The following is a 27523-nucleotide window of genomic DNA, read 5'->3' on the forward strand; positions in this document are numbered from 1 at the left end:
GCCATAGGATAAAAACAATCGTTTTTTTAAATCGGATTGTAAAATGGATTTAAGATGGATTCAAAAGGGATTTTCTTCTTGACGTCTGTACGTATACATTATTTCTTATAACTCAAAAACGATTTGCCGTAGAACGTTGAAATTTTGTATATGAACTGCTATAACAACTCATTGTGCACCTCTCTTTTTTCTGCAGTCGGCAATTGCAATGTTTTGTACATATTTACTGCATATTTGAAGTATATTTAATTTTTACAAGAGTCCTTTTAAAATTATTTGTGCGTTAAAATTTATTAATTTTTTCTCACCCTCTTTGATTTTGAAGTCATCTCGATTTGTAATTTCTACATTTAGTTTTTACGAGATAGCTTTTATTACTTTATTGTTTCTAGTTGTTGCATGATTTTACATTTTTGCTAAGGAACTATAGTATCAAATGTATTTTTTAGCATTAGCTTTTAAACACTTCTCTTATAAAATTAAAAAAAAAGTTTGCAGCTCAATGCGAAAAATTCTTGACCACTAAGGTCTTTCTAATTTATGTTGTCTTGCTACTTTCATATATATATATATATATAATTTATTTACTAAAGAAATATTGATTATATTATCTCCTAAGATTAATTATAGTAGAATTATCTAAAAAGAGTGAATTCATAGTTAGTAAGTTTAATTCCGAAGATTCCGAAAATTTACTAACTATGGATTCACTCTTTTTAGATAATTATACTATAATTAATTTTAGGAGATAATTATAATCATTATTTCTGCAGTACATAAAATATTATTAACTTAATTTGCAGCTATTGGGCAAGTAGTTGAATAACTTGATTTCGCACTAAGTGAATTTAAGATCATACAAGATTATATATATATATATATATATATATATACTATATATTCGACTGAGTAATAAATCTGAGTAATATATAGTTTGATCATATTTAGAGTTATTGGGAATACCCTTCAGAGTTGGCAACAAGAATTAAAATTCAAAGCTAAATGTAAGATGTCAGTAGTATTTTTTAAATTTTTAGCTTTGTGTGTCATACATGTATTTCGTGAGCGTTCTGGCCCATTAAAATATCTTTCTAAATCAAGAAGCCTCATAGATTTAATGTCTGTCGCTCACACAGACTCTACATACATGTACTTGTATATATACCCCTTTATCAGGCTTAAAAGTCCGCGCCCGGCCTATATTTTCACAATCGTTGCTCATCGTCATGCACAGCCAGTTAACTTTTAATGCAGTCTCCCGGTTTCTGCAATTATATTTGGGAAAGTTTTATACTCGTTATGAAAAAATAAAATTATATGAAGTTTTACTCCCCGTATGACAAAAATTGACCGTGGTATTTAATTTCAAAATTTGCAGTTTTTCATGTCATTTTCAACTTGCTTGAGGGATCGGTGAGTAAAGTTAACATAATTCGAGGAAATAAGTTTAATAAAGTGCAACAAAAAATGTACATATTTACAGCAAAACATGTGCTCATATAGGCCGTACGAGGAAGTTATGTGGTTTCCATATCAGTTTTTATTATTTTTATTTTAAAAATATAATATGATAGAGAAAATGATAATTTTATACCAGTATTCACTAAAGCAGGGATGTGAAATTGGTCGCATGCGGCATCCGAGGCAATTTTGTGCGGCCCGTGAAGATATTTCAGTCATGTATTTGTTGCAAATAAAGGTGTTGCAAAGATTTCAGAATTTTGATTATTTGAAGTTCGATCTTATATTACTTTCATTTCCATTGAAAGCGAAAGCGAGTAATTCTGCGGAAAATCCATAAATATAGTTAATTAATTTACAGTGTGATATAAATTTTATTCAAAATTTCAAAATACGGATTTCATTAATTTTTATTCGTATTTGTCAAGAAATAAATAAACCTAGTTATACATTTGTGCACTAAGAATAATTGTTTTGTTTCAGAATACATTTATATGTGAACAGCTCTTCTTCACAGCTGTAACTTGATAAAAACAAGAACTCGATTGGCCGACTGGTGTCTACAATCCATGATGAATATAATTTCCAGTGATTTGACTGAAAGGCTGTAAGCTTTAGCAGAAGCTAATAACACAAATGTCAAGCTGTATTAAACGTTTTGTGTGTTACTTTTATTTATTAAATATCATGTTCTTCGAACTTAAATCATAAAATTCAGCTCAAGAGCATTACCAAAAAATTAAAAAGAGCATATATTTAGAATTTCCGACAGACAGCCTGGCGCGCTGGAGATAAAAATGTTTTATTCCCTACAGTGTTGCCGCTGTTCCCTTTAAAACTGTTGATTTTTTTAATCAAAAATTCCTTAACATTTTACGAAATATGAAATAAGCAATAAAACAGATTCCAAATTCGGGCTTCCACTTGCCCATATGATGGTAGAGGACAACTTATTGAAAATTTGATGTCTCTAGGTACCATTGCTTTATGACAATGCGAGAAATATACATACATTCATGGAGATTCTTCATTATTTAATTTCTTTAGATATAATGCAGGGCTCTAATATTTGGTGGCAACAATTTGAAAGTGAACCGACATTTATAGTGAATCAACGCAAAATGCCAAAACGAAATTAATAGTCCTTCTAATTAATTAATAGCCGTTTGAGCTAATAAGAGAAAGAAATTGTATTGTCATTATTTATTTTCGAATTTTGTCGCATTCGAAAAGAATTCTCTCAAAACTTAATTTTTCCTAATTTGTTTAATTTAAATTAAATAAATTTTTTTCACTTTGGGAAAAAGGAAGCTCTAGCTGCATGTGACCTGCTTCATACAATTTTAGTTTGATACCCCTGCACTAACGTATTAATTTATAATCTGAGTTTTGAAAATTATATTCGGATTTCATATTTTCATTTGCAATTGTGTTGTATTAAACAATGATGGACGTTTGCTTAACATTATCTTTTTCAAAAAAAGGGAACCGATTTATTTCATTCAATAATAAACATTTTCATAATTAACTAAAAAATAACCTTAAATGCTAGAAAGTATCATTGATTTTGAGTGCAAGCAAGTATTATTGATTTTGAGGATCATCAGATCCCTCTTCTCCAGGAGTAAAACTTTTTCTCCAAATCGTCCAAATTTAAAACGCAAATTTTGAAGAAGATCTTACGCCTGAACGCCTTGAAAATCTTTAAAATGTTATCCAAAATATATATATGCAAAATTTAAGGGTTTTTTTTTTTTTTTTTTTTTTTTTTTTTTTTTTGGTATAAATTTTAAATTTTGCAACGACAAACTTATCTTCCAGTTACAATAATAAGCATTAATTGTATCTTGTAAATTTTACCTTTTGTTCAGAAGGAATAATATACATCTTGTATTTTTCTATAAGCATTTATAATTTAATATAAATTTTTCCATAAGTATTTATAATCGATTATTTAAATTTCGTTAATACTTCTTCGATAAATTTTTCAAGAACACATATAATGCTATTTATGGTATAATTTTTGCTTACCTTCTTTAATATTAATTAAAAATTTGTACTTATAAATATTCAGTTATATTATTTACTACGCAAAGACTCTTACAAGTTTCCTATGTTCTGCATAGTTTATAGTAACTTATTGAACTGCCATATTGTAACTAACAGAAACAATTTTTTTACCTACAGATTTCTCCATCTGTTTTATTTTGAAGAAATGGTTTGAATTGAAATACATAAAGCCTTAAAGAAGGTGGAAATCTTAATGAATCAGGTCAAGAACAAACAAAAGATCAAGAAACCTTAAAGAGTAAGATCAAGAGACGAAAATGACGAAGTGGAAATCTAGTTAAAGGTTAACACTAGAGTAATCTTGTTATAATTTTTGAGAATATATACACTGAATTCGTTTTCGTAGTTATGCTGGTCAATTATGTTGTTTGTAACAATACTTTTTCTAATTCAGTTACAGAATAATATGTGTGCATTGATTACTTTTGTAACATTTCTTTAATTATTATACAGTGAGTTCTTGAATGAATCTTGCTCTTTCTCTTGTATTTATATGCTGCTAAAATGTAGTACACCGAATTGCAGTTTATATTGTTGATACTAATTTTTACAAATATTCAATAATGTTACTGTTATCGAAAATAATTTGAAATAAAACCAATGGATATAACAGTTTGATAATCAAGCTTTATTTTTAGAATTATTCTGTTAAGAAAATTGGCTTCATTTAAATTAAGGTTAAATATTTTAGTATTAAATGTATAGTCATTTCGATGGCATTTTCCCTTCATAATAGAGGAATATATAATAATATTTTTACTAAATCAGAAGAGAAACACTCCAAAGTAAAATTTAAAATTATTAACGAAACAGCTTCGTATTTGGCAGAGATTTAGACAAAATTTCTTTGCTCCTGATAAAGAGGGACCTATTTGCCCTCGACTCGATTGAGATTTTTGTCTAAATCTAAGCAAAAAATTCTATATATTCTGAGTAGACAAATAGTATACCAACAATAAACTAAAGATATGTTGAAATTTAAATTGATTCCTTTTCTTTAATTTGAATTACCGTCGTTTTTTATTAATGAGATTATTGTTGCTTAAGTAAATAATAATTTTAAAATTATTACAGAAATTAAATTTATTTTAAATAGTCAGGCATCAGTTCCGCTTTAAGTTGTTATAAAGTGGTATATGATAATTTTCAATTATGTTAAAAGTTTGAAAATTATTCAAATAAACATTTTTTGAAGTAAAGCTACATATTAATTCTGTCACTTAAATTCTCTAATGGATTAAAAATCTGTTCAAGCAAAGGTTTTATTTGGAAAGGTGCTAAGATGAAATTATTCGTAAGATTTCTGTTCTTCACTCTTTATCTACCATGTGAAGTTTTGTTTAAAAATATTTTGATAATTACCATTAGTAACTGCAACCTAAATTAAGAAATTAATTATTTTATTATTTAAAAATAATATTTCAGTCGACTATTGTTGACAGTGATAATATTATTACATATTTACAACCATTTGCTTAAGATTTCAAAGTATTTTATTTGCTGTTATAAAAATTTCAAATAAATATTTGTTAAAAATTATAAGCATTTAATGTTATTTGATTTATATCAGCTGCCATTAAAATTTACAAGCAGTAACTCATAGCTGTTTCAAGAAGGAATCTCAGGAACATTTACAAATAAAATGCCTTGAAAAACGACAAATAATACGTGATAAGTGTGCTGTAAATACAGCACAAACAGATGACATTTTAACCTTCCAGCTATTACACCACGACAGCGAATCCCTGATGCCGTCTTATGTTCTACTTTTCAACACGTTCCAGCGTAATTACACTTTGCTGCACAGCAGCATCTTTTTCTATTAGTTTTATGATTGTGGGTGGAGTCGACATCTGAAGACGATTTCGATTAATCGGTACGCAAAAAAACTGTTGACAAGTGTTTTTGGATTCCCATGTGCTTTGCCTCAATGTGGCCTATGCATTATTTAATTCTTAGTATGGTAAGATTCAAATAATTAACTTCTATATGAACAGTGATATGATTATGTAAGTACAGTTTATATTTTGTTTTAAAATATTATACAGTTACAATTTTTGGAGGTTCCAAGCCGCTGGAAATAGACGCTAAACTCTACGTTAAAAACCAATGGTGAGATAGTTCAATTTATTTCATTTTATAGAAATTAAAAAATTATTTTTTGGAATTAAAAATGTGAGGTTTTAATGAATTTGAAATACAATGCGTTAAGTAAAATGTTGTATTATATAGTTGCGTTAAGAACTAGCTTAAAAAGCTATAAAATAAAATATGCGGGAATTATAAAAGCATGATCAGACGATAAAATAGCTAAAAATTCAAAGTATTTTTGCTGAAGTTAAAAAATGTCTAGAAGTTAAAATCCCTCAAGACATATGTAATTATTTTTCTCGGAAAGCAAACTTTACTTATTAATGATTGTTAATACGTAAGTGAAATATCTTCGTTAAAATGATTAGAAATAATGATTCTGATGGTTATTTGCCTATTTTCTCTCTCCCACTAGAAATATAGCAAATTTTCTACACATGATAAATTTTAAAGGCTTGAAAGAAGAATAAGATAACTTGTAAAAAGAATTTTCATTGAATATATATATATATATATTTTTTCAGTTTCTCTGCTTCAAAATTTAATGATTTTCTTTTTGCCTAATATGCTGTCATATTCTGAATTATTTCTAAAATCAGAGTTTATTAATAGAAGTAGCTTTCTTTTCATTTTCCTTTACATTTTTTTTTCTTCTATTCGCATAGATTGCTTTAGAAACTGAATGCAAATTTATGCTGCTTACACAAGAAAGTGTATAACATTTGTTTACATACGAGAAAAAGTTCTTGAAACAGCACATATTTATATTTCATACTCCCAAAATCTATTTCAATAACTCTTTTTACTTCCTTGTACGACGTAAAATGAAGTATTGTAATCGCGAAAGTTTCAGGCAGCATATTTCAACGAAAATATCCATTTTGACCGCTATCGAATGCAATTTAAAGGAGTTTTTGTGGGATATCTGTACGTAAGGACAGAATAAAATACTTTTTCTTCAAAAAAAAAAAAAAATTATAAAACTGCTGAATTTTTCGTGACGTCTGTACGAACGTATGTACGTACGTATCTCGCATAACTCAAAAACGAGTAGCCTCAGAACGTTGAAATTTTGTATATAGGATTGATATAACATGTAGATGTGCACCTCGTATTTTGGTTGCAATCGGCCGCACCAAACGTATATAAATACTATACTTATATATATATCCACTCTGTTACTCGGCACAGTGATCTCAGTTTTTTACTCTTATATGTTTGTAAATTGTACATTTTTTGCTTTAAAAATGATTGAATTATGTTGTTTTTATCTTCCGGTTGAAGTTTTTATGCCTTTCGTAATTCTGGAAGCAATATTTGTACAATTATCAACAATTTAAACAACAAAAATAACGCCTTCATTTATTATTGCGAATTAAATCGTGCTTAATCTTTTGTGGAATTTTTTTCGAGGAAATAAGTGTTTAAGATTTACTTCGTAATTTTTAATACAGATATTTTGAGTTTTTATGTATTTTTGCCTTGTCGCGAAGTGAGAACTGAATTAATTGAATGAGAAATACTAAATCGTTTGTGAAAAACTGTTTCTTTTCTGTTTTGTTTGCTTAATTTCTTTCATACATCGTTCTAGCTTTATTATAGTATTTGAATAGAACATGTGGCAACGATAAGATAATTCTTCAAATGATATAAATTTTGTGCATTCAGAGTGTCGTTATAGTAAACAAATATAGTGAATTTTAAAGAGTGCATTTATTCTATTGTGGTTTATGCGCTGTCGACGAAGTAGATTTTATTCAATCCAATGAATTTAAATGAAATTCAAGAAAAAAATGCGTATAATTTAATATTCCGTACAAAGAAATCATGTGGTATGCACATCAGATTTTTTTAAACCTAATTTAGAGAATTTATATGAGAAATTTCAGCTAGATCGCATCCAAAACCTCTCATCACTAGTAAAACGATGTTATGCCTCTCATCATTAGTAAGAGGTAAAAAACCGCATATTTTTACTTCCTTGTACGAAGTAAAGGAAGTATTGTAGTCATGAAAAATTTAGCGTATCATATTTAAAAAAATATCCATTTTGATTCCCCTAGAATCCATTCAAAAGTTTTTTTTTTTTTTTTTTTTTTTTTTTTGCGTGACATCTGTACGTACGGACAGAATAAAGGACCGACAAAACGCGTTGTACTTGTAAAATGGATTAAAAAGGGATTTTTTTGTGACGTACGTATGTATGCATGTATCTCACATAATTCAAAAAGCATTAACTGTAGAAAGTTGAAATTTTATATATGGGACTGTTATGATTTCTGATTGCGTACCTCCCTTTTTATTGCAATCCGCAGAATCAAATGCATTTTTATAAATATTTATATACTGACACCCTTACTTGGCTTAAAAATTCTTATCCGGCCTTTATTTTAGAAATCGTTGGTCATGGTCATATACTTTCAGTTTCAGAAGTGTTTTAAATGGTGAAAATATTCATGTTTTCACAATGTCAAATTTTAGAAAAATTTCATTTTCGACAAATAACGAAATCTAGCTTTGGATGCGATAGCCCTGTTTCTGTACTTAGATTTGGGAAAGTATTATTTGTCGCTATGAAAAGATTAAATTAGATGAAGTTTGACTTCCGTATGATAATAGTTGACCAGTACATTTAATATCAAAATTTTCAATTTTTGATATTTTGCTTTTCCTTTGAGAGACCGGTTAATTAAGTTGGAATAATTCGAGAAAATAAGTTTAAATGAAGTGCACCAAAAATGCGCACAGTTTAATACTCCGCACAGGGAAATCATGTAATGTTTACATCAGATTTTTATTTGTATATCTAAGTAGCTTCTTGGTAGTCTCCTATAAAATATCTATTAAATTAACTTTGAAATGATACAGCATGATGGCATCTGAAATGATAAAGTTAAGAATACTGTCTTTGACAAGACAATAACCTATTAAAAATTTGATAATAAATTTTTTTGTTTTGCTTTAAATAAATTTTATTGTTAGATTATGAATGAAATGAAGTAAAAAAATAGTTTTCTGTTTGTTAGAAATGATGAAACATTAATTTATGAGCAATAACGCAGAAGCGATCAGATAAGTAATTTATATTAAAATATCAAAAATATGAAAAAATGAGTTATTTTAGTGGTGGACTTTTAGCATAAAAACTGAAGTTTTTTAGTTTATTATAAGGTATTTATTTGACAAATCTTGGATAAAATTTTGTTCAAATGAAGTATTCATGATTTACTGGTAGCTGAGTACCTGGAAAAGGGCATAAAAGCTTTACTTCTTGGATTGAATTTAATCCTATTTAGTCAATGGAACATATTTAAAATTTTGTTACTGATCAATTACAATACACAGAAATTGTATGAAAACAAATATTTATTTTTCAAGAAGTTCCCAGCTGCACAAAAGCGTCGCAATGAATCGTTTTGGATAAACTATAAAAAACAATTTATGTTAATCTGTTGTCTTCTTACGATCTACGTTTAAAAAAGAAATAAAGGAAATTCTACTATAGATACAATTACAATACTCCTTTCACTGTATTTTGTTTCCTATTTTGAATTTTTTAAAAATACGTCCTGTTTTTAGGAATAACTGTTTTACATACTTTCATTTGCGTTTACTCTATTGTTTGCAAAGTGCTAATAGCTTCTTCCTGTTGGAAAACGTATCTATCATGAGTAATATATTATTAAAAGATGCAACTTAGAGTATTTTTTGACACTTATAACACACAAAATACAGTTTTTTTTTAAATTTTATTACTTGCTGCATTAACCTTTTATAAAACTCATGAGCAATGCGAGGGCATTGCTCATTTTACATGTCTTTGGGTTCAAAATAATGTAATGACTCTACAGTTTAAATTTTTTGTTGCATTTTTAGCGCAGTTACTTTCTTGTATTGTCAAAATTGTCGAAACTGTAATTATTGCAGACTTCACCCTGTTATGCTATAGAACTATGGAATTCTATAATTATTCTATAACTTTTATTGCTATAATACATGAATATTTGTCGCTTTGATCTGACATTTGTCCATTTATGTAAGTAATAGCTAATTGCATCGGTTATGAAATAATTTCCAAGACAAAGTAGCTATGAAAAATTTTTGTTTAATCGAATATCTTACGACATTTATAATTACATTTCCTTTATTAGTTCACTTTCATATGACAGTCAGGACAGAGAATTTCATAAAAATTAATATTACCCTCGTCCTTTATTCTCGAAGTTTTTTAATCTGCGTTTAAATGGATAAACATTTAGCTAATTATCTAATCATAAATAAAGCTTTTAATTTTAAATAATAAGTAAAACAGAAATAATTCTTTGCTTCTAAAACAACGTAAATTTGTAAGATTACTTCGAAATCTCTCAAAAAGGCACTTTTGGGGGGGGGAGTGGCTTACCAAAATGAAAATGCATTTTCGTACAGAAGTGCATAATGCTTTCTTTGCAAATATTCAAGAAGTAAGCAAATAGCAAGATTTTATATCCACGCATTTTTATAGCATGAATAAATGTAACTACTGTGAAAGCAGAGACACTTTTTCTTATTTCCGGTTTGAAGAATAAGCTATGAATATTTTTATGGCAATAATAAAATGTGTTCAGTAACAATAAAAGTCATCAAAACGACTTGTTGATCTTCATAAGATATGACATACATCAGTGAATTTTGAATCATAAGTAACACCTGTCGTAGTTACATATTAAGATCAATACATAAAATGTTACGTATGTTACTTTTTATGCCCGATGATTGACAATTATGTCTACTTACAAATATCTTCTGAATGTCTTTGAATGCAAATTCGGTTCTTGTTTCTGCGCAGCTACAGATGCACAACTGACATCCTTTCTAATTCAAAGTCTGAAGTTTCATTCACATGCAAAATGGTAAAAATTGAAGAATGACAGTTAACTGTTTAAGAAGATTATACACTTAAACAATAGGCTATTAAATTTTTTACTGTAGTATACTGTTGATATCTGAATCTTTGAATGTTTACAGTACAAACGCTTAGAAATTTCTCTTCTACAACAATACAAAGATACAAAGATTTTAAATAATGATAATGTATTACATTTTGTTTCAATTAATATAAAAGAGATAAGTATTTGAAAATTCCCTGTAAATTTTGAGTTATATTAATGCTTAATTTAATGCACACAAAAATAGACGAAAAAGTTATAGTAAGTATTAAAGAAAGGCTCTCAGATTATCATACAAATACACAAATGGTTTATTTCCAAGAACATTTATTTTTGGAAATTTAGTAAAAGCAGTTATTGATGAAATTTTATGACACACGTAGTAATTAAATCCTGTAATCAATAACCTTATCAATAATCTTTATATAAATAACCCGTGCTTTTTAGTCGAATGAAAAATTTATTTCTTGTTTTATAATAAATTTAGAAGTAATATATTATATTAATTTAACTTGTCAAGCAGATATTTTATATACTGATGTTCGTAGCTAAAGACTTTATTATCCATGTCTGAAGACCGACATTTAGGTATGTCTGAAGATCGGCAGACAGACTTAAATTTAGGAGTGAACAACTTGTATTAATGCTTTGTGATCTCTAGGAGCCTAAGCTAAGAACTGTATTTTTATACTTAAAATTTATGATACCCAGGAAGCTTAGATATTGCTGTTTTTCAGAGAACCTTATCATGTGATTAATAACACTGAATTAATATTTTTCCTACAAGATTTTGCAAAGTGTAAATATTTAGTAGGTTAACATTCTTCTAAATACGTTTTTATAATACGAAAGATTTACGTAACTACATTAACAATAATCTCTTAATAACTGTTGATATATCTACTGTAGGAATGGTAGACTGATTAGGATTAATTGATGATTCATTGCTATAGTCTGCGTTAATTAAACACAGATTGCTATGTAAACATATACACGCATCTCCCACACGCTTATATATATATATGTATATAAATTAAGAAAAATACGAATTAAAAAATTAGCAAAGCACTTTAAATGCATATTATGCCGCACTTATTAAAAGGCAGTTCATATGTAAATGCAGCTTTGCTAATAGCAGAAAATGGATATGTTCAACGTAATAACTATTACATGTTTTTCGATGAAAGAAGTGTTAAGTATTTTCAGTTTCAGCTTATTTTGTTAATTTTGTATTTATATTCATATTATATATTTTTGTGCACTTAAATATATATTCGTATGCGCAATTTAGCATGTATAGTTATGTGTATATGCCTGTATGTAATTATTGTAAGCATATATACATACATACATATATTGCTCAGGTTTGTATATGTCTATATATCATCTTCTAGTGTATTTACTTCTAATTGTTTATATCTATACATAATTTTCTAATTTCAGTGTTTACTGTGCGTTATATTACAAAAGGCTAAGCATTATTTATTATAGCAATCCTGATATAGTGATTTTGTAATGGACAGAGAAACTATTATTTAGTTTTACAATTTTTCCTGCGCTTTTCGAGCTAAAAATTTTCTTTTCTTTCAATTAAAAGTCAACATTTAATACGAAGTACATTCTTTAAGCACACTGACTAATAAATAATAAATAAATTTTTAAAGGAATCCGAAAGATTTGTTATATTTTCAGTGCATAAGGACACATTTATTTTCCGTAATCTTAAATGCATTACGAAATTTTTTTAACTGAAAAAGAGAAATAGATCAGAAGATCTCCATTTAAAGATAGACAATATCGTTCAGCAAGTTATTTACATACAGATTTGGATTCCTTCTTAATCTTAATTATGTGGTCTGTAATGTCGAAGCTGGTCCATCTTTAACGAGAGACATTTTTGATAAATTATTGGTGAGTTCGGATATACTTCAAAATGTATAAATTAATTATTTTTATTGAATGTGTTTAATGTGTTTTAATGTTTCTGCTCCTCTTAGTGAATTTAAAATTTTATTCTGAATTTTCGGTGCTTTTAAATTTTGTTTTGTACTAAAAAATTAGGGAAAAAAAAAGCAACCGTAGTGTGGAATAGATTTTAAATAAAATTTTATCAGTTTCGAAGGCGATAATATATAAGGTCTATTCGTTAAAAATGTTTTTGCAAAATTTTGTTTTGCTCCTGAAGATGAGGGATCTGAAAAAGATCGTGCTCGAAATTTAGTCATTATTCTTCCAATACCAATTTATATATTTTATATTCCTTCTGCTTTCACGATGTGTGTTTTTATACATTCCGAAAGATTTCAGAATAATTAGTGAATAATCTTGTATTAGCAAGTCATATGAACACCTTTGTGTCAGCTTTCAAAATATAAAAGAAAATTATAAATTATTTACAATTTCAGAATTTTGGGACTAAAATTTGAGAAATAACGTTCTGTAAAGGGGGAAGTTATTTTAATATATCAGGTTAGTATGAAGACTTTTTTTTTCAGTAATAAAGTGTGTTACCAATAATTTGCAGAAGTTTCGTAATTTGTTCGGGGCAATTTGATCCAATGTGTTTGTGAATAGTGAATGTGAATACCGAACACAGCTTTTTATTTTATTTAGAGTGTTGCATGGAAAATAAAGTCGAAATTCTTTGTCGAAAATGTAACGATAAAGTCTGATAAGGAATTCTATGTTTTACGTGTTCCTGGTATTTCGAAAAAATGAACTCGCATTTTAATAACATATTAGACGAATTGAAAAAAATTGAGTAAAAAAATTAGAAAATTTGTTTGGAAGAAAGTTAGTTAAATAAAATTTAATTAGGAGGCAAGGGTTCATTTTTATAGATAGTTATTCAGTAAAAAATAGTATTGAAGCGAAGTGACAGCAGCTCTTTAAAGAGGAAATTTACATATTCATATTTCATTCTCATTTATTGGTTATTTATGTTTTTCGTAAAAATAATACCTATTGCATTTTGACTCATTTACAGAATGAATGCATATTCTATAAGTATTCAAATTGTATGCAATATAAAATGATCCTCTTGCAATATTTACGCATATTTTGGCCATTAAAAATGTATCTAAGAACATTATATAATAACAAATCAGTCAAACGTTGATTCCGGATGTACTATATTGCCTCGTCAGCTTTTATACACTATTGTAATAAATATACCCAAATAATAACATCCTAAAACCAAAGGCATAACGTCACTGTTATGGTTTCTTATTTCAGATGGGTTTCGTCGCTGAGCAAGAAATTTATATAAGTACATTTTGCAAATAACTTTAAAATTTTCTTTCAACTTCAGATGTAAATTAATTCATTTTGCTACATATCAGTGTCATTCCTTCTACTATTACCTTATAATTGTATGATGTAAAAATGCATATGTGATTGCAATGCGTCATTCGTCGAGTAGTGCATTGCTAATTTATATAATAATTCAATCTAATACAGTTTTTGTATTCAAAAACTAGAATAATGTGAACACTTTAATCACAGATAGAATGTGTAGTTAATTTAAATTTTACCGGGTTCTAAATATTTTACTTACTTGAGCAATTTCGACTAACAAAGCTGCAAACTACCGAAGTAATTCAAAAGTTGAGAGAAATAATAGCGAGAGGGTCAATGATAACTGCTTAACAGTTCTCTTTAGAACTCAAGAACTCTGCAGTTAGTTACTTAAACTAATTTTTAATCCGGCAGGAGCCACCAAAATTAGAATTGACAGCAGAAGATAAATAATAAGATACCTGGTTAATTAAAAAAATGCATAAAGTCGAGACAAAAAAACTAATATTAACTAGATACTTATATTTTGTGATAATAGCATTAGTAGTTAATGAATGTAGTAGTAGTTAATGAATGAAGGCATTAGTAGTTAATGAACTAAGATAGGACTTTCAAAAGCAATAAATGAAAAATACAGTGTAAATTTATAAAATTATGAAAGACATAATTATCTTTTAAGCAAAATCTCCTCTGTTGTATCTAAAATTGTGGAAATTTTACCACTTGTTACATTAGCTAATATTACAGTGTTAGAATTAATCAATTCTAACACTGTAATATAAGCTAAAAAGTATATTTTGCTTTTCGAATAATAATTGAATCATTAGAGAAGATGAAAAACTCAGAATATGAAGCACGCTAAACACTGCCCGAACTGTATTGCAAAATGATAGAAAATCGAGAATTAAAGATATTATTTATAAAGCTTTATACATCAGAATAAAAAGTGGTAATTTAACACTAGAACAGCCGAATTTCAGACTACCGAAAACCGCCATTGGAGGTCAATTTGACCCTCATAAGAAATGTAAGTAGAAACACAGTAAATGATTGAAATGATGCTGAAATGACCACGTAAAAGAGTTTTTAGAGGTTTTTATTTATTTTATATACTTTAGAATTTTTTTTTTCGTGCAATTAGCGCGAATTAGCACATATCTTTCAATGTAAGATTACAAAAACAAAAACAAAATCTTTGAAAAACAAACAAAAGATACAAATGCAAAAAGAGGAAAATAGAACCTATGCAAAAAATTACAAAAAACATAAATTGGGAATAAACATGCAATGTTTTCCAAAGTTTGTTATACATTACCGCAGGTGATACAATATGAACGCTTGACAGTGACAGCAACACATTTACCACAAATTGGTTTCTGGCATCCCTCACAGCTGACAACAGTCTTGTTTTGTCCCTTGCAACTTTAAAATGCACATTTCTTTCCTTTAAGTGTCTGTATTTGAGCAATTGGAGGGCATCTGTTGCGTAGTGCACCAACTCGTAGTTCTTCCACGAGTGCAAGAATAAATTCTCGACGGGATATAGAGGTGCCCAAGGATTCTTTGAATATAATCCAAGCATTGAGTTCAGCAATGTCAAGGACGTTGTAAAAAACATGTACAGGCCACCTGCGACTTCCACTACTTGTACTATATTTCCTCATCATCTGATCTGCGACATCAATGCCACATTTTGTACTGTTGTAGTAAGTGACAGTGTTCGGTTTTTCTTTATGCTGTCGTCAACAAACACATTACTGTGCGTCGTGCTCAGAATCACGACATACGTTTTGCTCTTGCACCTATATATTGTGAGTGTTTAGTCTCCATTTTTCAGTGCAAAAGTTGAATATCGTGCCAAAGAAGTGTCACGAGCAATGGGGGTAATTCTCGCTTATTCAGAGGCATCGTCCCCACAATTGTGGTTTATTTCGCAGAAAGTTCATCTGCAAGTTTCGCAGAAGTAAAAAAAATTGTCAGTTGTGACATTGAATCCAGAGTTTAGATGTGGTTGCAGTAATTTGAGAACTACACTTTCTCCAAGTTGTAAATTAGTTGGTCGTTCTTCATCCTTGCCCAGATAAGGATAACCATTCAAAACATATTTGGATTTTACATCAGTTGCTAGCCAGAATTTGATGCCAAACTTGTTCGGTTTATTCGCCATATACTGAATAAATCTACATCTTGATTTACAAGGCAACAATTGTTTATCAACGGTTATTTCTGGTCCAGGATTATAGCATAAATAACAGTTTTCCATTAGCTTGTACCAGGTTACAGAAGTGAGAGCAAGTTTGTTAGTGGCGAGACGATCAGCTCTGGTGCTTCGGACATCGAATCTGAGATACCGCATTATTTCACGGAACTGATTGCGTGACATTGTTTCTTTGAACACAGGTGGTCCTCAATTCTTGTTCCACAAATCATCTGCATAAAGTTTTGAATGGCCTAGTGCTCCTAGTGTCGTTTTTCTTATGAGGGTCAAAATGACCCCAGTTGGCTGTTTTAGGTATATCTGCGATTATTTGTTTAAATAATTAACGTAGAAATATGAAAAATTGGCATAGTATACTTGGAAACATTTTAGAAAAAGTAAAAAAAATATCAGCTTCGAAGCTCAGCTGTATGTTTAAAGAAAACGCGTAAAATTGGAAAAAAAAATCAAAATGACCCCAACGGCGCTTCTAGTGTTAAAGTTAGTCAATTAAAAACAGTTATATCTTTTTTAAAGATGCCTTTGCAAAACATTTCCTAAAGAAAACGATATTGCATTTACCTTATATGCAGAGTTGAAAGGTTATGGTTATGCGCCACTGACCAGGCGGCTTCCCACCTAAAGTAAAACCGAACGGAATGATGCCTGATCAGTGGGAAAAACAACAAGCAGCCACCAAAACAAGGCAATGGCTGAAAGACCAATTGCCATTAATTGCTCTTAACGAGAATGTCACAGAAAAAAATAAAGATAACTCACGCAGCCAGCCTCTTGCAGAGAACAAACCTGGGTCAAATCGTTAGTCCTCAGTGATTTTATGCACTTGGCTGCTAGTGTATTATGAAAAATAAAGAGGTAAATCAGTTAATATATATAAGGAAATTTAGACGTTAAGCCTTGAAGTAGTAAGATACCTTACATCATACTCAAGCCATGATCTGGATTTAGCCTATTCTTTAACCAACAGAATTCAGTTAACTCCTCAGCATGTTGTTGCAAAGGAGCTTAAAGCAAAAGAAAAAAATCGCTGAATATTACATAAAAAGGAAAAAAAAATTCCTAAATTAACACTTTAGAAAAATAAAAAAATAAAAAAAAAAACTTGAAATGTTTCAGATTTTATATTCCTCTCAAATGTGCGTTTTTTTCCTTTACAGGCACATACACGTTTCGAAATCATTTGGGCTAACGCCATATCGGGATAACAGTACTTAAAAACAACATATTTTTAGAATTTCCAAAAGACAGACTTTGTTAATCAAAAAATTTTTAAAGTTTTACAAATTTGAAATACACAATAAAACATTTAAAAACAACACATCTTTAGAATTTCCGATAGACAGTCTCGCGAGCTGGAGACAAAAATGTTTCTTCCCGTACAGTGTTGCCATTGCTTGTTTTTTAAGCGTTGAGTTTGCTAATCAAAAATTCGTTCTACAAACTATGAAATACACAATAAAACGAATTCCAAATTCGGACTTCCCGGTACCCATGTTCGGGGGGAGGACTATGTTATTCAAAATTTGATGACTGTAGGTACCGTTGTATTTCCCAATGCGAGAAACATACATACATTTATGAAAGCACTATGTGAAATAGAAATTTCATTTCAGCAGTTAAAGAAGAAGCAAAAGCCCTAGTAAAGTGGTTTTTTGATTATCATATTCTTATGTCTATTGCTTTTCCTATAATATAGCTGAAATTAAATCTGCTTCAGCTATTATGTTAAAGATATTCCATCACTTAATGCCGTTCTGGTCAGCAACTTCGACCAGTTGTTATTCTCGGTATAACAGAATAAAAAAAAAATGACGTGACTACAGATGAAATACGGCTGCGTGACTTCGTTGTAAGAGAGAAAAAAAAAAGCAGGACGGGAAGGCACAGACGAAGAGCATTCACACTTCAAAAAACTCGTAGTTGAAATTCCCACAACTTGTCTAGGATTCTGCGAATTGATGCGTAAAGTTATTTTTAGTGTTAAGCGAATAAATGAAGGAAAATTTCAAATTTCAGTTGAAGTGTGTCCTCTGGGTAGTGTGTATGCAGGACAAATACCGCTGTAACCGTAGTTTCAGAAGTCCTTTTATGATTTAATGATTTAAAATACTTTTTTTTAATTTTAAATACATTACATTTATTGTTAAAGGAGACAGCACAATCATCGTGTCTGCTTGGAACATTCATATAATTTTTAATGACAAATTTTGATTTCTTTTTCAATAATTTCAAGGATTAATGCTGACATTAAACTCTTACTGGCTGTATGTCTGTAAAGAACATTTTTTTATCTATAAGAATATTTTTTATACAGAACTTTATATATATATATATATAAGAAGAGTTTTTTAATCTGGAAAAGATAGCCATAAGTATTTAAAAAGGATCAATGTAAATTTTAATATTCAGATATTAGAATTATTTAAGTGCGTTTTATAAGCTTTCATAAGTTTTCCGTAAATGTAAGTATGTTTATAAAAATACATATATTACGTACGTGTATATTTAATATGAATATACGTATTTAATTTGAATGTATTTTGAGTACATGTACTTTCGTTTACTTTATTCATAAAAATTTAGTTACGAATATGCGTACTACAAACATTTTCTGTGAATATAAGCACATATGTATAAATTTTTTAAGTTTAATAATTTCTTTAAGGACTCTTTCTTTCTTTAATTATACGTTAATAGTTTATTTTTAATGAAATCATGAAAGATCAAAAAAGAAAACAATGAAATATTTTCAAGCAAAAGATATTCTTAACTGATTTGGTAGCCAAAGAGATTTAGTACTTGAATACACAAAAAAGACGTACAGAAAAATAAATGCCTTGGTCGCTTTTGAATGAAATATATTTCAGCTAAATCGACATTTCAAGAAGAAATCTGTGAAAGCTGGAAACATATTTCTATAACTAGAATATCAGAGTTAGGTTTCTGAAATTAAAAGTTCAATAGAAATTTTTATTAAAATATTAATTCATATTTTAATTTTATATTTTAATTTAATATTCATATTTTATTAAATATTAATTCATATTTTCAGATATGGGAAATGAATAGTTTAAATATCAAGAGGATATTTTTTTAAATTATAGGCATGTAATTCCCATTTTAAAACGGCTGATTTAATAAGTAAGCAAAATACGTCGATCAGATGATTCTGTTATTTTTCCTTTTAATACTCGTATTTTTCTTTTTTTTTTGGTCGTTTGTTTTTAAATCTACTTTTTCTCATACACTGTAGAGACATTAGGTTATTTGGAAGCAGGAATCATGAAAAATGAGCAACGCCTTCGCCAGGAATCGAACCAAGTACCTCTGGAATACGCGCCCAGCGTGCAGACCTCCGCACCACGAAGGCATGCTAGGAAGGCGGGAGAAATACCTTATAACATCACTGACTAAAGAAAGGGCAAGAATTAAATCATCACCGATTTTGAAATGATTGCAAAAATAAATTTGTTGTTGTTCTGATATCCATTACATTCAAGTTCAAGTATGTGGGAATATACATTTATAAAAAGAAAAGATCAAGAGGCAGTATTAACTTATAAATACGCCCACCAGTGATTGCGCTTAATAGTGGCAATGCGCCCTAGGTCAAATTCTAGGCAAACAGACAGGCTACCTGGGCGTTTTCATGGCTATCCCCATAGTTAATTTGCATATGACAAATTTTCCTTAGAAAATCCTCTCCGAAGGCATCCATTCACTTAGGCAGATAGCCTTCGCATGCTTTATCGTAATCAAATAACTCAATAAACCTAACTAATTAATATAAAGAGTTAAGGATAGTTTTATAGAGTAATGTATGTTCAAATATATGAATGTGCATTACACAACATTGATTATTTTAACATAGATAACTAAGTTCCATAACTGGAAACTTTACCCTCAGTAACCTACATCGAAGGAATTTCTGTAAGTGTTTTTAAGCTCTTAATATCAGTTATGCGTAAAGAAGATAAAATAAAGAAATCAAATATAGAAATTTATAAAATCAAATAAAGAAATAAAAATTTTTGTTGTAAGTGCCTGAAGTAATATTTTTCAGATTCTGCAAGATCTGTTTAAAAAATTACTTATAAAATTTAAAATCTTAAGGACAATATATATATATATATAGGGTGACGTAAGAAACAGCAGACTTACAAAGTTGTAAAAAATTATATATGTTTTAGTGAAACTGTGCTGTAATCTAAAGCAGTTGTCTCGGAAATCGTGGTTTACTTTAAAGGAATTTTATGCAAAATTTTTAGTGACAGTTATATTCGCGAAATAATGCTTCACCTCGGTAACGGTTGAATGTTTGAATCGTTATTAATGAAGATTACCGCTTAAGGATATTCGATAGATGAACTCCAGATAAAAATTTTTTTTTCAAACTGCCAGTGCTAGATCTTCGTCTGATTTTAGTTTCAGGTAGCCCTCTAAATAAATATTACACAATTTTGGGTTTAGTTATCTTAATGTTCATCTTATTTCAGAGTCCTATCCACAATGAAGCTGAAAAGACTGATGCTCCATCTTGCATGAATGTTATGACAATTAATACTTTTCTATCTTCTAAGCTGGCCAAAAGTTGTATCTTAACAAGCTAGACTAATACAAAGATAATAAGGTATTAAAAATAATTTTGAATAGCAAAGCTTCTTAAGAACTTCTCTTGGAATTTCTTCGACTAAAGGACTCTTAAGGATTTTCACAAAGGACATTCTTCTCTTGGACACTATATATGACTTCATACTCTGGATTTGGTATGTTTGTCCACCTGTTTTTATTTATTGTATTTTAATTTCGTCAATTTTGATCATCCCACCTTGTGTTTGGTGCGTCATAATCATCTTTGCTTTTGCGCCAAAAACCTCACCCTCACTTACTCACTCTCTTGGACACTATGTGGCCATATCTTTGGTATCTAGATTCGTATTAAACAATGCCTCTGCAACATAGCATCTGGGCGGTTTAATCCTAGTGTACGGTACACACGGGATTTGGCGACTTATAGATGAGCAGGAAACGCGGTATTTATGATAGTGCCATTTTGGTGTTGGTGACAATTTTCAAAATTGCTCCAAGGCCGTACCTTATACTAGGGTCTGCAGATGCTAGGTTATTTCACCTAGCATCTGCAGTTGTAACACCATTGACAAATAGAACTTTAAATTCAAATCCTGGTATTCATTGAACAAAATTTGTTAAAGCTCATTTTATGTGTAAATGTAATCATTGCTGTTGCTGTTGCCTGGAAAATATATGAAAGTCATAATTAATTACATAGGAACTTCAATAAAAATGGTTACCGTTAAAAAGCGAAATTCTTTTGAAAATGGCAAAAATATTGTTCATCTGTTAGTCAGCAACTCTTAAACGTGGAATATAATTCATACATGTTCCATTGATACATGTTCCAGCAGTTTTAGATAACAAAATAAACCACAAGATCATTGGATAACCACTGCGTCTTATGGAAAATAATAAATCTTGAATCTGTGAAGCAGCTAAACATTTTGACTCCATTTAAAAATGTTCCACAATCTTTCAGGGAATTACAATACAGTAAATTTCCTCTGCCTTTCATACCATAACACAGTAAATTTCCTGCGGTTTTCATACCATAACGATGCAGTAAATTTCCTATGCTTTCATACAATAACAATGTAGTAAATTCCAAAACATAAAATTAGTTAAGAATGCTAAGTTATACCAAAAATTTGTTTTAGTTTTTCAATCATTAGACATATCTGTAGGATTAATGCAGCTATAGTTTCGTTTAAAATATTTAATTATTGTGATATGGTAATTAATGTTTACAAAATCTTTTCTACAGCAGTTTTTAAAACTTTAATTAAAAAAATTACTTAATCTTCTTTAGAAAAATAAACCTTGTAATTTTGAACATTTCTGTGCTAACATTACACATATGTAACAGAGTTTTACAAAATGGTCGGTAAGAATTTGAATCTTCTTGTATATTTCAGAAAATTAAAAAGTAACTTTATTTCATATGCAATAAATCTCAGTCATTTATAAAATTTCCTTGAGCTTACGATCGATGACATATCAATCGTAAGATCTATGCGTAATTTCTAAAGAAAAAGCTTACACTAATAATAATAATAATAATTTTAAAAAAATTGTTCCTAATTTAAATTGCAGTCTATTAAAGCACACAGTATAAAACAAGGTTTAAATTTAAATTTTAAAAAATAACATTTAAATTGTTCTCCAAAAGTTAATTCTTTCTCACCATGCAGCGACAAAAGAGTAAAACTATCCTCTTTTGTTAAACAGTAGGAAAAGTCAAAAACATTTTTAAGAATTATTTATTTTCAATATAATTTTTAAAAGCTACCTTAAGCTCGTGACATATGTGGATTAGAGATATATATATACAATTTCGTTATGAACACTGAAAGATAAACACGGCCCGAGTTATAAGAAAAGCCTAAAAGCAATTTTACCTGTTTCCCGTTCATTCACACATGAGATATTAAACACGGCATTTGCGAAACTGGCAGGGATTGGAAAAGATAAATTTGGCATCTTGCACTTTAAATGATTGCTTAGTAACATATTTTTGCTGTCGTGGATTAATTCATCTTGCCTATTCCATCACGTTGAATTAATGAACAAAAAATAGGAAAAACTTATCACGTGCAAAAAATCACACTCCTTATCTGGAAAAAATAAACACGATAAAATATGTATACGCGCAAGTGTAAACACGCTCTAGACACGTCTTTCCTCACTAATAATTTTATGAAACATGGACGGAATATAACTGTAGATAAGTCGAAATAAACTCTGATGACACAGTTTGCCGCGCAAAAAGATAAATAGTGGCTGTAAAGATAAGACAGTGCTCAAATTTTGCTTCGCAAGGCACGGACATTAGATAAGCATGGCTAGGTTTTTCTTTTCCATTTTTCTTTTCTTTTTTGTGGTAAAAGAAAGAAACGAAAGCCTCTGGGGGTTCAGCCCAAAATAGGGTAGTAAACAAGATGGCCGTTAAAAATTTCGGCAACCAATCATCGAATGGCGTAAAACAGTAGAATACAATCTTTAATCTTAGATGTAACGCCCGTCAACCTTCCTTCCACAGCCAGCCGTAATAACCGAAACGATCTTAGATAAGAATGGCATTTGATTACAGGGCAATAAAATTAGCTAATTTTATCTGGATAGCGAAGTTACTACATCTTTGTTAAAATATGAACCGCCAGTTGTAGTTTGTATTCAATAGATGTAGTAATTGTGCTGTTAGGGTCTCTTAGCAGCATTTATCCTTCATAACATTTTCTTTTTTTGTGATACTGTGTATGGCAGAATTCCATTTTTTTTGCTTGAGGGTCTTGATTAATGTAGGCTGTTAAGACCATTTATCAGATGCGCATGCTGTGTTGTCAAATTTTACCTCTTATTGAGAGTAATTAAATCACGGATTAATCAAGCAAGAATAATTGTCAGTGACGTCTGGTTAATGATGAATAATCATCATAAATCAGAATTTTTCATATGCAAAAAATATAAACTTTTAAAGCAAGTCATAATTACGTGTGATTGTTACACAAAATGAAATACAAATAGACAATAAAACAGACAATATGTGCTGTTTGAAAGCTTACAACTAAATTCTAAAAAAGCGACCAAAATTAAACTAAATCATAAATTAGGCAAAATCCACTTCGGAAACTGACTGGGCTATCAGCATTAATCAGTTGAATTTACCTCATCTAAGGTTGAATTTACCTAGCTGAATTTAACTAAAAAATTTAATTCAATTGAAAACTAATCTGAATTCGCTCTGTAGATTGTGCTACCAACATTAGTTGGTCGAATTTACCTAAGCGAATTTAATAAACAAACAAATTTAACTAAATTCAAAATTAATTAAATTCCATATCGCAGATTGACCTTGGTACAAACACTAATTTATTGTATTTACCTAACGTCGCTTCCATCTGATGCTTAAAATTAAACAACCAAAAAACTTTGGAAAATTTTCAAATTCTATCATGACTTTCTTGGAAATTATGAAATTTAATCTATAACTTAAATTTTCTTCAGTATTTAATTCGCTAACTGGACCTTTGCCTTAAAACTAGAAAAGCAGCGTGGCTACGAGATGGAAGTCCACTTTCTAAAATTAGTGAGCTACATAAATTGTTCTTGTGTTGTGTCTTTGTAGAATATCGTTCGATTGATTTTACAAAGAATGCCTTTCCAAGGATTATTGTTGGAAATAAATAATATGCAGATTATAGATAATCAGGTGATATTGGATTAAAATTTTAAAACATTCTTAATGCTTTCAGATTTCATATTACGCCCAAAGGGGCATTTCTTTAAATATTTTGTATGTTGACTTTATTTATTAAATATTATGTTCTTCGCACTTAAACCATAAAATTCAATTTAACAGCAATATCATAAAATATTTAAAAGAGCATATCTTTAGAAATTTCGATACACAATCTCGCGCTCTAGAGATAAAAGTTTTTTTTTTTTTTTTTTTTTTGAAGAGTGTTGCCATTGCTCGCTTTGAAATCGTTGAGTTTCTTAATCAAAAATTCGTTAAAGAGTTACAAAATATGAAATCAATAATAAAACAAATTCCAAATTAGGACTTCCAGATGCCCATATTCGGTTTAGGATTACGTTATTAAAAATTAGATGGCTGTAGGTACCGCTGTTTTATCTCAATGCGAGGAACATACATATATTTACGCAGATTCTTCATTATTTAATTTCTTTAAATGTAATACAGGGCGATAATATTTCGTGGCAACAATTTAAAAGGTGATTCCCCGTTTATAGTGAATCAACGCAAAATGCCAAAACGAAATGAATAGCCACTCTGGACAAATTGCTCCTTTAGGCTAATGATGCGCCATGGTTATGCCTCTAATTATGGGTATTAAATATCATGATTGCTCTTAAATGGCCACCTCATCATGCTGGAAAATATGCAGTTATTGTTAGAGATTAAAATGCTCAAAACACAGGTTTGGCATCATAGCATCAAGTCTAACTATTAATTTTATAAATACATTAATCCTTGCATTTAAAATAATAATTTTCTTGATATCTGTCTGAAATTACGGACTGAAAAGTTCACAATATTTTTAAAAAGGCCTAATTGAATTTACAATAAAAAATCTGCTTATATTGCCGTTTCCAAACTCCTGTATCGTTTGAACCGAGACAATTGGGCAACTCATCCCTCTTAAATTCTTTCAATCTTCGTTAATACCAGTTAATTTTCTTTTATAAAAATCGGATAATGCAATATTTTATCCATACGTTCTAAATATTTTATGTTTGTGTGTATCAAGATAAAGAAGCAAACAACGGAATAATTCGTGTTCTAGAATACCATACATTCCTGCGAAGGTCATATCCAAACTTTCTTTCCTAACTGTTGAACTTTATGTCAGATTAATACAATAACCGACGATTCACAGTGAAACAAATGCGAATTGACATTGAGTCTACGATTTCCCTGTGTCAAATTGGAATGTAAGCTTCTTTTACAGATATAATATTGGGATATTACCTGTATATAGTGACTTCTTTTCATTTGTTATGAAATCACGTGCTTCGAAAATGAAGTTATTTGCAGAAGTTTCCCCTCTCTATTTTCGGACGATAAAATTAGTATAAAAAAAGAGGGAAGGAATATGAGAAGAAATATGGTATTATAAACTGAGAATGATAAATCGCTTTATTATTGTATATAAACTTCATTTTATTTGGTTTGGTTTATTTGATTAAGGCAAAGCAACACTAGGCCGTTTGCCTAAGGGGAAGGATGCCTTCGTGGAGAACTTCCTAACGGAACTTGGTTCGTATATACGTTAAACATGGAAAAAATAAAGAAAACGCCCATGGAGCTAGCCTGTTTGTCTGGAATAAATAACAGGTCGGAACTACCAGTATTCAGAGACTTTCATTCAATATGGAATCTTCAATTTAGTTATATATACGCTGATGGAAAATAAATCCCAACATCAAGAAGGAAATTCATAAGATGTGTTTACACACCTGAATGATGACGTCTATTCAAATTTTGCGAGATTAAGTATAGCGCTATTCGCACCACTATGAACATGCAAATTACATTGCTTTAAATACACAGTGTAAACTTAATTTATTTTCCGGACTGAGCACTGTGAGCGAGATCTGACTCAAAAGAGCCTTTAAGGAGAGTAAGAAAGCACTATCAGCAGCTTAAGTTTGAACGAAGCCGTGTAATAAGGTTACGAGAAGGTCGATTGTTTTTTATCGTCATACTGCAGAAAAAAACCTTGCAGGGATGTATGCACTACGCATGTGTGTTAGCAGCAATGGTCAAGGGAAGATACTGTCGGGATTCGGCCACACATGTGCCACCACTTAAAGGGAAGACAGGCGTATTTGCCGCATGTCTGTAGCGCATCGCACAACACCTGCAGTATTGCGAGAGGTATTGTCGACACCAGAATGACACAGAGAAATGTAATAAATGGATTACTTGAGGGATAGCTCCGAACCAGATGTCCTATAGCAGCCCTACAGCTAGCTCCAGATCTCTGCCATTTGCGACTTCAGTTCTAGCTAGAGCTTATTGAAGTGCGGAGTGGAGATGTTGTCTTCTCAGAGGAGAGCCGTTTCTATCTTAGTGCTAGTGATAGCCTTATGCTGCTTAAAAGAAGGCCAAGTGACCGCTTGAAACCAAGCTGTCTGTGGCATAAACACATTGAACCTACACCGTTTCCTATGATGGTAGGAGCACTTGGAGGTGATTGCACCGGTTGTGCAGTCACTCTTGAGCAGTATTTCAGAGGGCATTTTCCAAAAGACCAACGCTCGACACCATACCTTTGCTATCACCCAACGTGCTCTAGAGTGCTAATATGTTGCCCTGGCATGTGAGACCAGCCTATCTTTTTCTCTTCGAACATTCGTGGGATATGATTCTATAACAAATCCAGCATCATCCACAACCAGCACAGATATTGTTGATTTGACTGACCAAGTACCACAGACATGGAATTTCACCCCACAAAATGACATACGGTATCTGTACGACAGAATTCATGAGCGTTTGCATGCTTGCATTCAGTATCGTGGCGACAGCAGTGGTTATTAATGTACCACCATTTCACATTTGAAATGTTTCTTCTCGTGTTTACTGCGATCTAGAAATATTAATTAAATAAATATGTTACCTAGCTTTTCATACCTTTTATTCATCTAAACTGAATTCTTCTTAGTGCTAGGATTTCATTTTTCATAAGTTAGAATTTCTAGTCAAATCAGTAATATTGAAACTTTTTACGGTGCAGCATTTTGGAGGAATAATAAGAAATTAATGTCGTAAAACGATTTTGGAAGCAATGTTAAGTACAATTAGCATACTTCTTGTAACCGGTGAATTGTTTAGGTAGAAATTACTTGCATGACA

The sequence above is a fragment of the Stegodyphus dumicola genome, chromosome 12 (assembly GCF_044657685.1).
Source record: "Stegodyphus dumicola isolate Sdum_Otavi_A_Nest chromosome 12, ASM4465768v1".
In the NCBI taxonomy this organism is placed as follows: Eukaryota; Metazoa; Arthropoda; class Arachnida; order Araneae; family Eresidae; genus Stegodyphus; species Stegodyphus dumicola.